This window comes from Falco biarmicus, chromosome 1 (genome assembly GCF_023638135.1).
Source record: "Falco biarmicus isolate bFalBia1 chromosome 1, bFalBia1.pri, whole genome shotgun sequence".
Classification (NCBI taxonomy): Eukaryota; Metazoa; Chordata; class Aves; order Falconiformes; family Falconidae; genus Falco; species Falco biarmicus.
Window position 1 is genome coordinate 124836594 of NC_079288.1, and position 6400 is coordinate 124842993.

The 6400-nt window shown below is 48.4% G+C and overlaps 1 long non-coding RNA gene across 2 annotated transcripts in view; it reads right to left on the reverse strand.

Annotated features, from left to right (window-relative positions):
- LOC130143954 (uncharacterized) overlaps positions 1 to 6084 on the reverse strand; it is a 631756-nt gene extending 625672 nt beyond the window's left edge. For both annotated transcript variants that reach the window (XR_008819941.1, XR_008819942.1), the window contains exon 1: positions 5737 to 6084. This is a non-coding gene — a long non-coding RNA (uncharacterized LOC130143954). The remainder of the gene's footprint in view (positions 1 to 5736) is intronic.
- Between the last annotated feature and the right edge of the window lie 316 nt (positions 6085 to 6400).

Genomic DNA, 6400 nt, shown 5'->3' on the forward strand with positions numbered 1-6400 from the left:
TCCAAAAAGAAAAGTATTAAACAGACTTGGCTCCCGTTAAAAGCTTATGCTTCATATCTCTTGTTATATCAAGTTGTAGTCCTAAAAATACAAGCAGGACTTGTCGTCAGATTAAACACGTATGTAGTGTCCGCAGGAACAGTGCTTAAATGGGTTTTATCACTCATAATATTAGCTGGTTGTCACTGCATAAATCAGCGCAATTTCAGATAATTTTGTTAAGAGTTCAAATGCTTTCATCTGAAATTCTACATATAACGGCCAGTCTACCATAAAGTGAAAGTAGCTGCCAAAATACCATCTCTCAAGAGCTAAACTGGAGGTATTTCAGTCCAAACTTCAACAAGCTTCACCCTTGCTGTGACCTAGGGGCACTGTCAATTAGCACATGCTTCATCCTTCTTTCTTCCCTCACCCCACTTGCTCTGAAAGGGGCTAAATACAAGCTCCATCCTTGCTGGCTGCCTGCCCTCCCCCGATGGTGCCCTGCTCCCTGGCCCTTGGAAATGGCCCATGTTCTTTTGAACATCATTATGACTACATCGCGATGTTACCCTGTCCCAAGGGAGAACAGGTTTACAATAAAAAGGTAGAGACCAGTGTGGGAACAGTGATTCAGCCAGAATGATTTATCACGTATTTTTTCAGAGATTAAATCAATGTGATTTTTTTACACTACTTGAAAGATGGAATGACTCCTGAATAAATAGAACTGTCACTTCATAGGTGTCTATCAGAAGGGAAGAGCAGCTTGACTTCATCCCTTTTTATGTTCACAATGCTCCTACTCCAAATATTCCCTGCGGGTCAGGATCGCACACAAGGGATGGCCGGGAGCTGCCCTCCGCAGATCTGAGCGGTTGAACAGCCATGGGTCGTGATGGCGCATCCTGGAATACAGCTGACTTCTGCTTTCTCTTCCCCTCAGAGCAAGTAAAAGCTTCAGCTGGCAGAAGTCTTGGGTATTGATGCAGGCAAGAACCGGAGTAGACAACCACCGTGTGTGTGACCCTACAGGTTTCTGTGAGCTATCCCCGTATTCAACTAATGAAAGGAAAGTGATGCCGCTCTCATTAGACTGCCACAATAGAAACATGATGAACAGATTCATCTGTGAGGGATTATTTAAGGCTTTTGCAGAAACACTTCCTATCGAACAGACAATGCTGAAATATGCTTGTTTTCTGAAAGTGTGTCAGCTTAGCCATGGAACTTATATTCAACAGGACACCATTACACTGTTGTAACATTTGATTCCACTTACATTACCTCTTAATTAACAGTGGAACGTTTAGCAGTGATTAGAAGAGACATTTTCAAGAGTTCTAGATTTCAGCAGAGCTCACAGGCAGACTGCCTCTAGTGCAACAGTTTAAGATCACAGATGCAATTTGAATTAACAAAACTAACATCATCTTTGACTCGTTGCTGTATCCAGAGGAAAAGTATTTGCAAATACTTCAAGCTGATCTTTCTACGTGCTACAGTTAAAACAAGGTCCATGCTTTAAAAGAATCTTCGCAAATTCCATCTCACTTCATAATAGATGTATTGTTTGGGATACCAGGCACTAGGTAAATTAAATCTCGATAATCTTGGTTAATTTAATTAAGTAGTTTGTAAAGCAGACAGATTCTCTCTCTTGCTAAGATTTGTTAAATGAAAGACTGCTTCTCACACAGAAATAGGCACATTTGGATACGTAACAGCGCCAGCGTGTGTGCTAAACCAACAACAGTCTTCTCTGATAAAATGTTAGTCCTCAAGAAACCCTAGTCCTAGAGTATCCATCATAGTTCAGAAGTAACAGGTCCACAAGCAAAACTTAGTTTCTCTGCAGAATGAAAGAACGCAATTTCAGGAGAAAGAACATATTCATAACATAACAGAACTGCAAGTCAAGTCTTGTATGAAATTATCTTTATTGCACAAATAAAAGTGTAATTTAATGCTTTAGTCATTCTGATAATTTGCAGACCATGATTCTGCTAAGCCTATAGGATTCATTGTTTTATAACTTCAATTGCTATCTTTCATACAGTAAAATGCTACTATAACATCAAAAAATCCCTCAGCCTCTATGAAGCCAACATATTTTTTAAAAAGCAGAAGTACTGGCTTCCAGAAGTCTTATTCCGGTATCTATCACAGGTCATAATTATTATTAGCTACACTGGAAATATTCTCAGATACTGAATTTTATAGCCTGTTCACTTCAATGATTTAACAAATATTTTGCATCCGTTTCTTAAATATTTGTTTTACCTGAAATGAGTTGCAACGTATGCTGAAGCCTCAAAGTCAGCCATAGGGTATTTTACTGTTATGACCGAGGCATGTGCCCAGAAGTTGACATTCCCTTAGTTAACAAGCAATATGAGTATGGTAATTACACAGGATTTTAAAACTCCTTTCCCTCCCTGCCCCACCCCCCACCCCCAATACTACAACTGTATTTTCCGAGATGAAAGTTTTTAAGTTTATCCATATGGAGCTGTGAGTTTAGTAAATACAACGTTTCTAGATAGATGACATGTAAAACATTGGTATGTATCTTTTGGAAATGTCAGAAGAGCAGAAAGGTACTTTCAACCCAGCAAGGACATTTAAGTTTAATGTTAGTATTGCAAATGTTAGGGTGAAAGAAAGACTTCAAGCAGTAAGTTTGGAAGCAATACAGAAGAGTATGCTTCCTAATGCTGGGGAATCTTGTTGCATAGATTTACCACTAAAGAGTTAGGAAAGATCGGGAAAAAAAATACGTATATGTATTTCATTAGAAGGATTTTTCAAGCAGAGTTCATTTCTTTGGAAAACTTGTGCTGGTATCATTATAATAAAATATATACAAACACAACTCCCCAAAACAGCTTTATACAATCCAGTATGTCATGCAAAACATTTTTTTAATATTACTTCTATTTGGGGGTTGGGGTTTTTTTCTTCTCAAAAAACCCTCTACAGCATTTTCTCACACTCCATTTTTTATCAAAGACACTCCACAAATCCAGATGTCAAGACATCAGTGTTTTGTAAATCTTTGATAACACATTCAGCTATCTATTTATCAGCCGTGTGGAAAGTCATACTTTGTTTTGGAGGAAACCCAACCTTAATATTAAACTCCATCTTCACTCAAGCTGACATTTTTACATGACATAGGATTTTATTTATACAGATTTTTTTTATTATACAGAGAAAAAAAATAATAAGCTCCATTATTCTGATTTTTAGAAACCCTCATTTGGGAAAGCCTAGCATGGAATTCAGGTTCAGAAGTCAGCAGCAATGCTCATAAACATTTGAATAATCTGGCATGCAAGAATAAAAGAAGTGTTGGAGAAAGATATCTGTAATAGTGAAAAGAGCAAGACTGGGGTATAACACAAAAAGATTTTGAACTGTGGCATCCAGCACAAGAAGAAAACAGACCGGTTTTACAATTGTGGATATAACTTTTGTGAAGCTCAGCATTTTCATTGACTTGACTTGGGAAACACACGCTCCTAGCCCTTTCAGTATGCAGACCAGTGTTACAGATTATTTCTTTCTGGATTTTTTTTTTTTTACCTCAAAGGAAGACAAAACTATGTTGATGACAAAACTTAACAGTGATTGAGTAAAGCATAGGTATGTAAGAGCCCATGCACACTTTGCAATTTTAATTATGTGTTATTCTTTACAGTAGGTCTTAAAATGGAATATCCCATTTAATTTGTTAATGTACTCTCTTATTTAATTCCAACTCTGGCGTTTTCCTTAAGTATACATCTTTGATTAAGCTAGTGGGAAACAATTCTTCAGTGGGAAAAAAAAAAACCACAGCAAGCAGAAGATCACATTGTGCTGCTTCTTATGTCAACTTTACTACACATAACACTGAGAAAACTTCTAAAGCAAAACGCAACAAGTTTATGCAGTTACCGCCTGAGTTTCTCATAGAATGTTTTCAAGTTATGGGAGGAACATGATAGGTGTGGAGAATAAGTTTATAAAATAAACCCTGCAGAAGTTTATTTATTTATCACTTCTGTTATTGAAGTAGTGTTTATACTGGCATGTTATTATTGGGAGAAAAAATAAATAAAATAAAGCACTACTTCAGCTGTTTATTTTTTAAAGGAGGACTTTGTTGTTACACCATCCCTGATGCAGCCTTCACAATATTAAACAGTAACTATTTCCAGCCAGTGTAAAGTGGCATGAAGTGACATAAAACTCGAGTAGCCAGCGGTAAAGTGACTTAAAACTCAGGTTCCGTTATCAATTCGGTCAAGTTACGTCAGCAGGAGATAGAAGGAGATTTCAGCAGATGGTATGTAAAATATTGCCTCCCCTTCGATCTGGCTTCACACAAATTTCTCCGGTGTGTAAGCTGAATGTGCCTATCCAAGGAAAAGTGAGGAAAATCCAGCCTTCCCTCAGCCAGCGCTCTAGAACCGTGCAAAGTCTGTCCCAGTGCTGCCGGCCAAGCTAACAACTTAATTACCACAACCCTTTCCGAAGCGTTCCAACCCTTGCCGTCTAATTATTAAATATTCTATACACCCTGTTCAGTTCCCTGGAAGAGTGGAACTTCCTATTTTGAGAAAGCCTGCCTATTTAAATGTCATTAACTATCCAATTAGTACAGTCTGCTCCTCGCTAGCTGCCGAGTACCGGGATAATCTTTTAATTGTTAACCGCTATTGAATAATTTTAGCAATTACGCTTTTATACATTCTGTGATAATTAAGACAGACTACCCCTAGAATCTCATCAGTTTCCCGGCACGGAGTGACGAACGGGCAGACGATCACCGGCAGAAAAATACGCGTGACCAGGGACAATGTCAACACGGCAGCCCGCCGTCCCCGCCCGCTCCCGCACCCGCCCGCCGCATCCCACCGGGGCCCCGCTCCGGCGGCGGGGGGACACGGCGGGGGGACACCGGGGCCGCCTCGCACCGCGCCCACGGGGCTCGGCCGCCAGCGCCGCGGGGGCGAGACAGACCCGGGGCCGCCGCCGCCGCCGCTCCGCACGGCTCCACCTGCCGGGCGCCCGCGCCCCGCCGCGCAGCCCGCTCCCCGCCGCCCGCCCGGGGGGCGCCCCCGCCGCGCGCACAGCCGCCCCGGCGCGCCCCTTCCGCGCAGGGGGCTGACAGCAGCCCCTCGCCCGCCGCCCGCGCCGATCGGCAAGTTTCTCTCCGCCGCAGGAGGAGCGCGCCGCCCGGCGCTCCCGAGCGGCCGCGACACCGGTCCCCAGCCCGGCGCGCCCCCGGGGGCGCTGGGAACCAAGCGGGGTTACCTGCAGGGGCAGCGGTCCGACGGGGGGGCCCGGGACCCCCGCGCCGGCGGGCGACGCGCCCCCCGCCGCCCGCCCCCCGCCGGACGGCGCCTGTTGCGCGGGCCCCACGGGCCCCCTCCCACCAGGGCGAACCCGAACTTGGCGCCTCCGCGGCCGCGCTGCGGCTCGGGGGGGTGGGGGGACACGGGGCTCGGTGACCCCGCTCTCCCGCTACGGGCTGAGCGGCGCTCCGCAGAGCGGGACCCCCCGCCTCCCCCGCCGCATCCCGCTGCGCAAAACCGATGCACCCCGAGCGCTCCCTTCCCGCGGAAGGCAAGGCGGCGGCGCGGGCTGCGGGAGCCGACGGGAGGCAAAGTTTGACAGACGAGCGGCTCCCGCAGCGACAGGTGACTCCGGTGCGGGGGCACCCTCCGCGCCGCGTGAGGCAGGAGTGCGGGACGCGGGACTCACCTGTCCGTTGCCCCCCGGCAGCCGCGGGGGGAAGGCGGGCGGGTGGGCGAGAGGCGCAGCCCCGCGCTGCTCTCCCGTCCTGCGGCCGCGGCGGCGGGGGAGGCGGGCGGGCTGCGGGCCCGCAGAGCGGCGGGGCGGCCCCGGCCGGGCGGGCGCCCCGTCAGCGGAGCAGGTGAAGCGGGGCGGTCGCCGCCGCCGCCGCCGGAAAGCAACACGTTTGGCTCTGAACTTTGCGGCTCCAGTCACAAACAAACAAATACAGCCCAGGGAAGACCTCTCCCATTCGATCCCAGCCTGCTCGGCAGCCGCTGCCTCTCTTATTGGTGCGGAGGTTATTTATTTATTTGATTTCCCCCCCCTCCCCCTCCGCACGCACCCCCCCCTTCCCTTCCCTTCTACTTCCCATTCCCTCCCCCCTCCCCGGCCTCCCCTCCCCGCCCGCACGCCGCTCCGCCAGCCCCGGTCCCTCCGCGCCGCGCAGCGTGGCCGCGGCTGCTCTGCGGCCGGCGGCAGCGCCGGGTGCCGGGCGAGGGGCGGGCGCGCCGCGGGGAGGCGGGAGCGGGGGCGGGCGGGAGCGGGGCAGCCGCCGCGCCGCGGGCGGGCGAAGGCGGGGAGCGGGCGGAGGTGGCCCCGGACGCCTCGGACGCCGCGCCGGGCTGCGGGA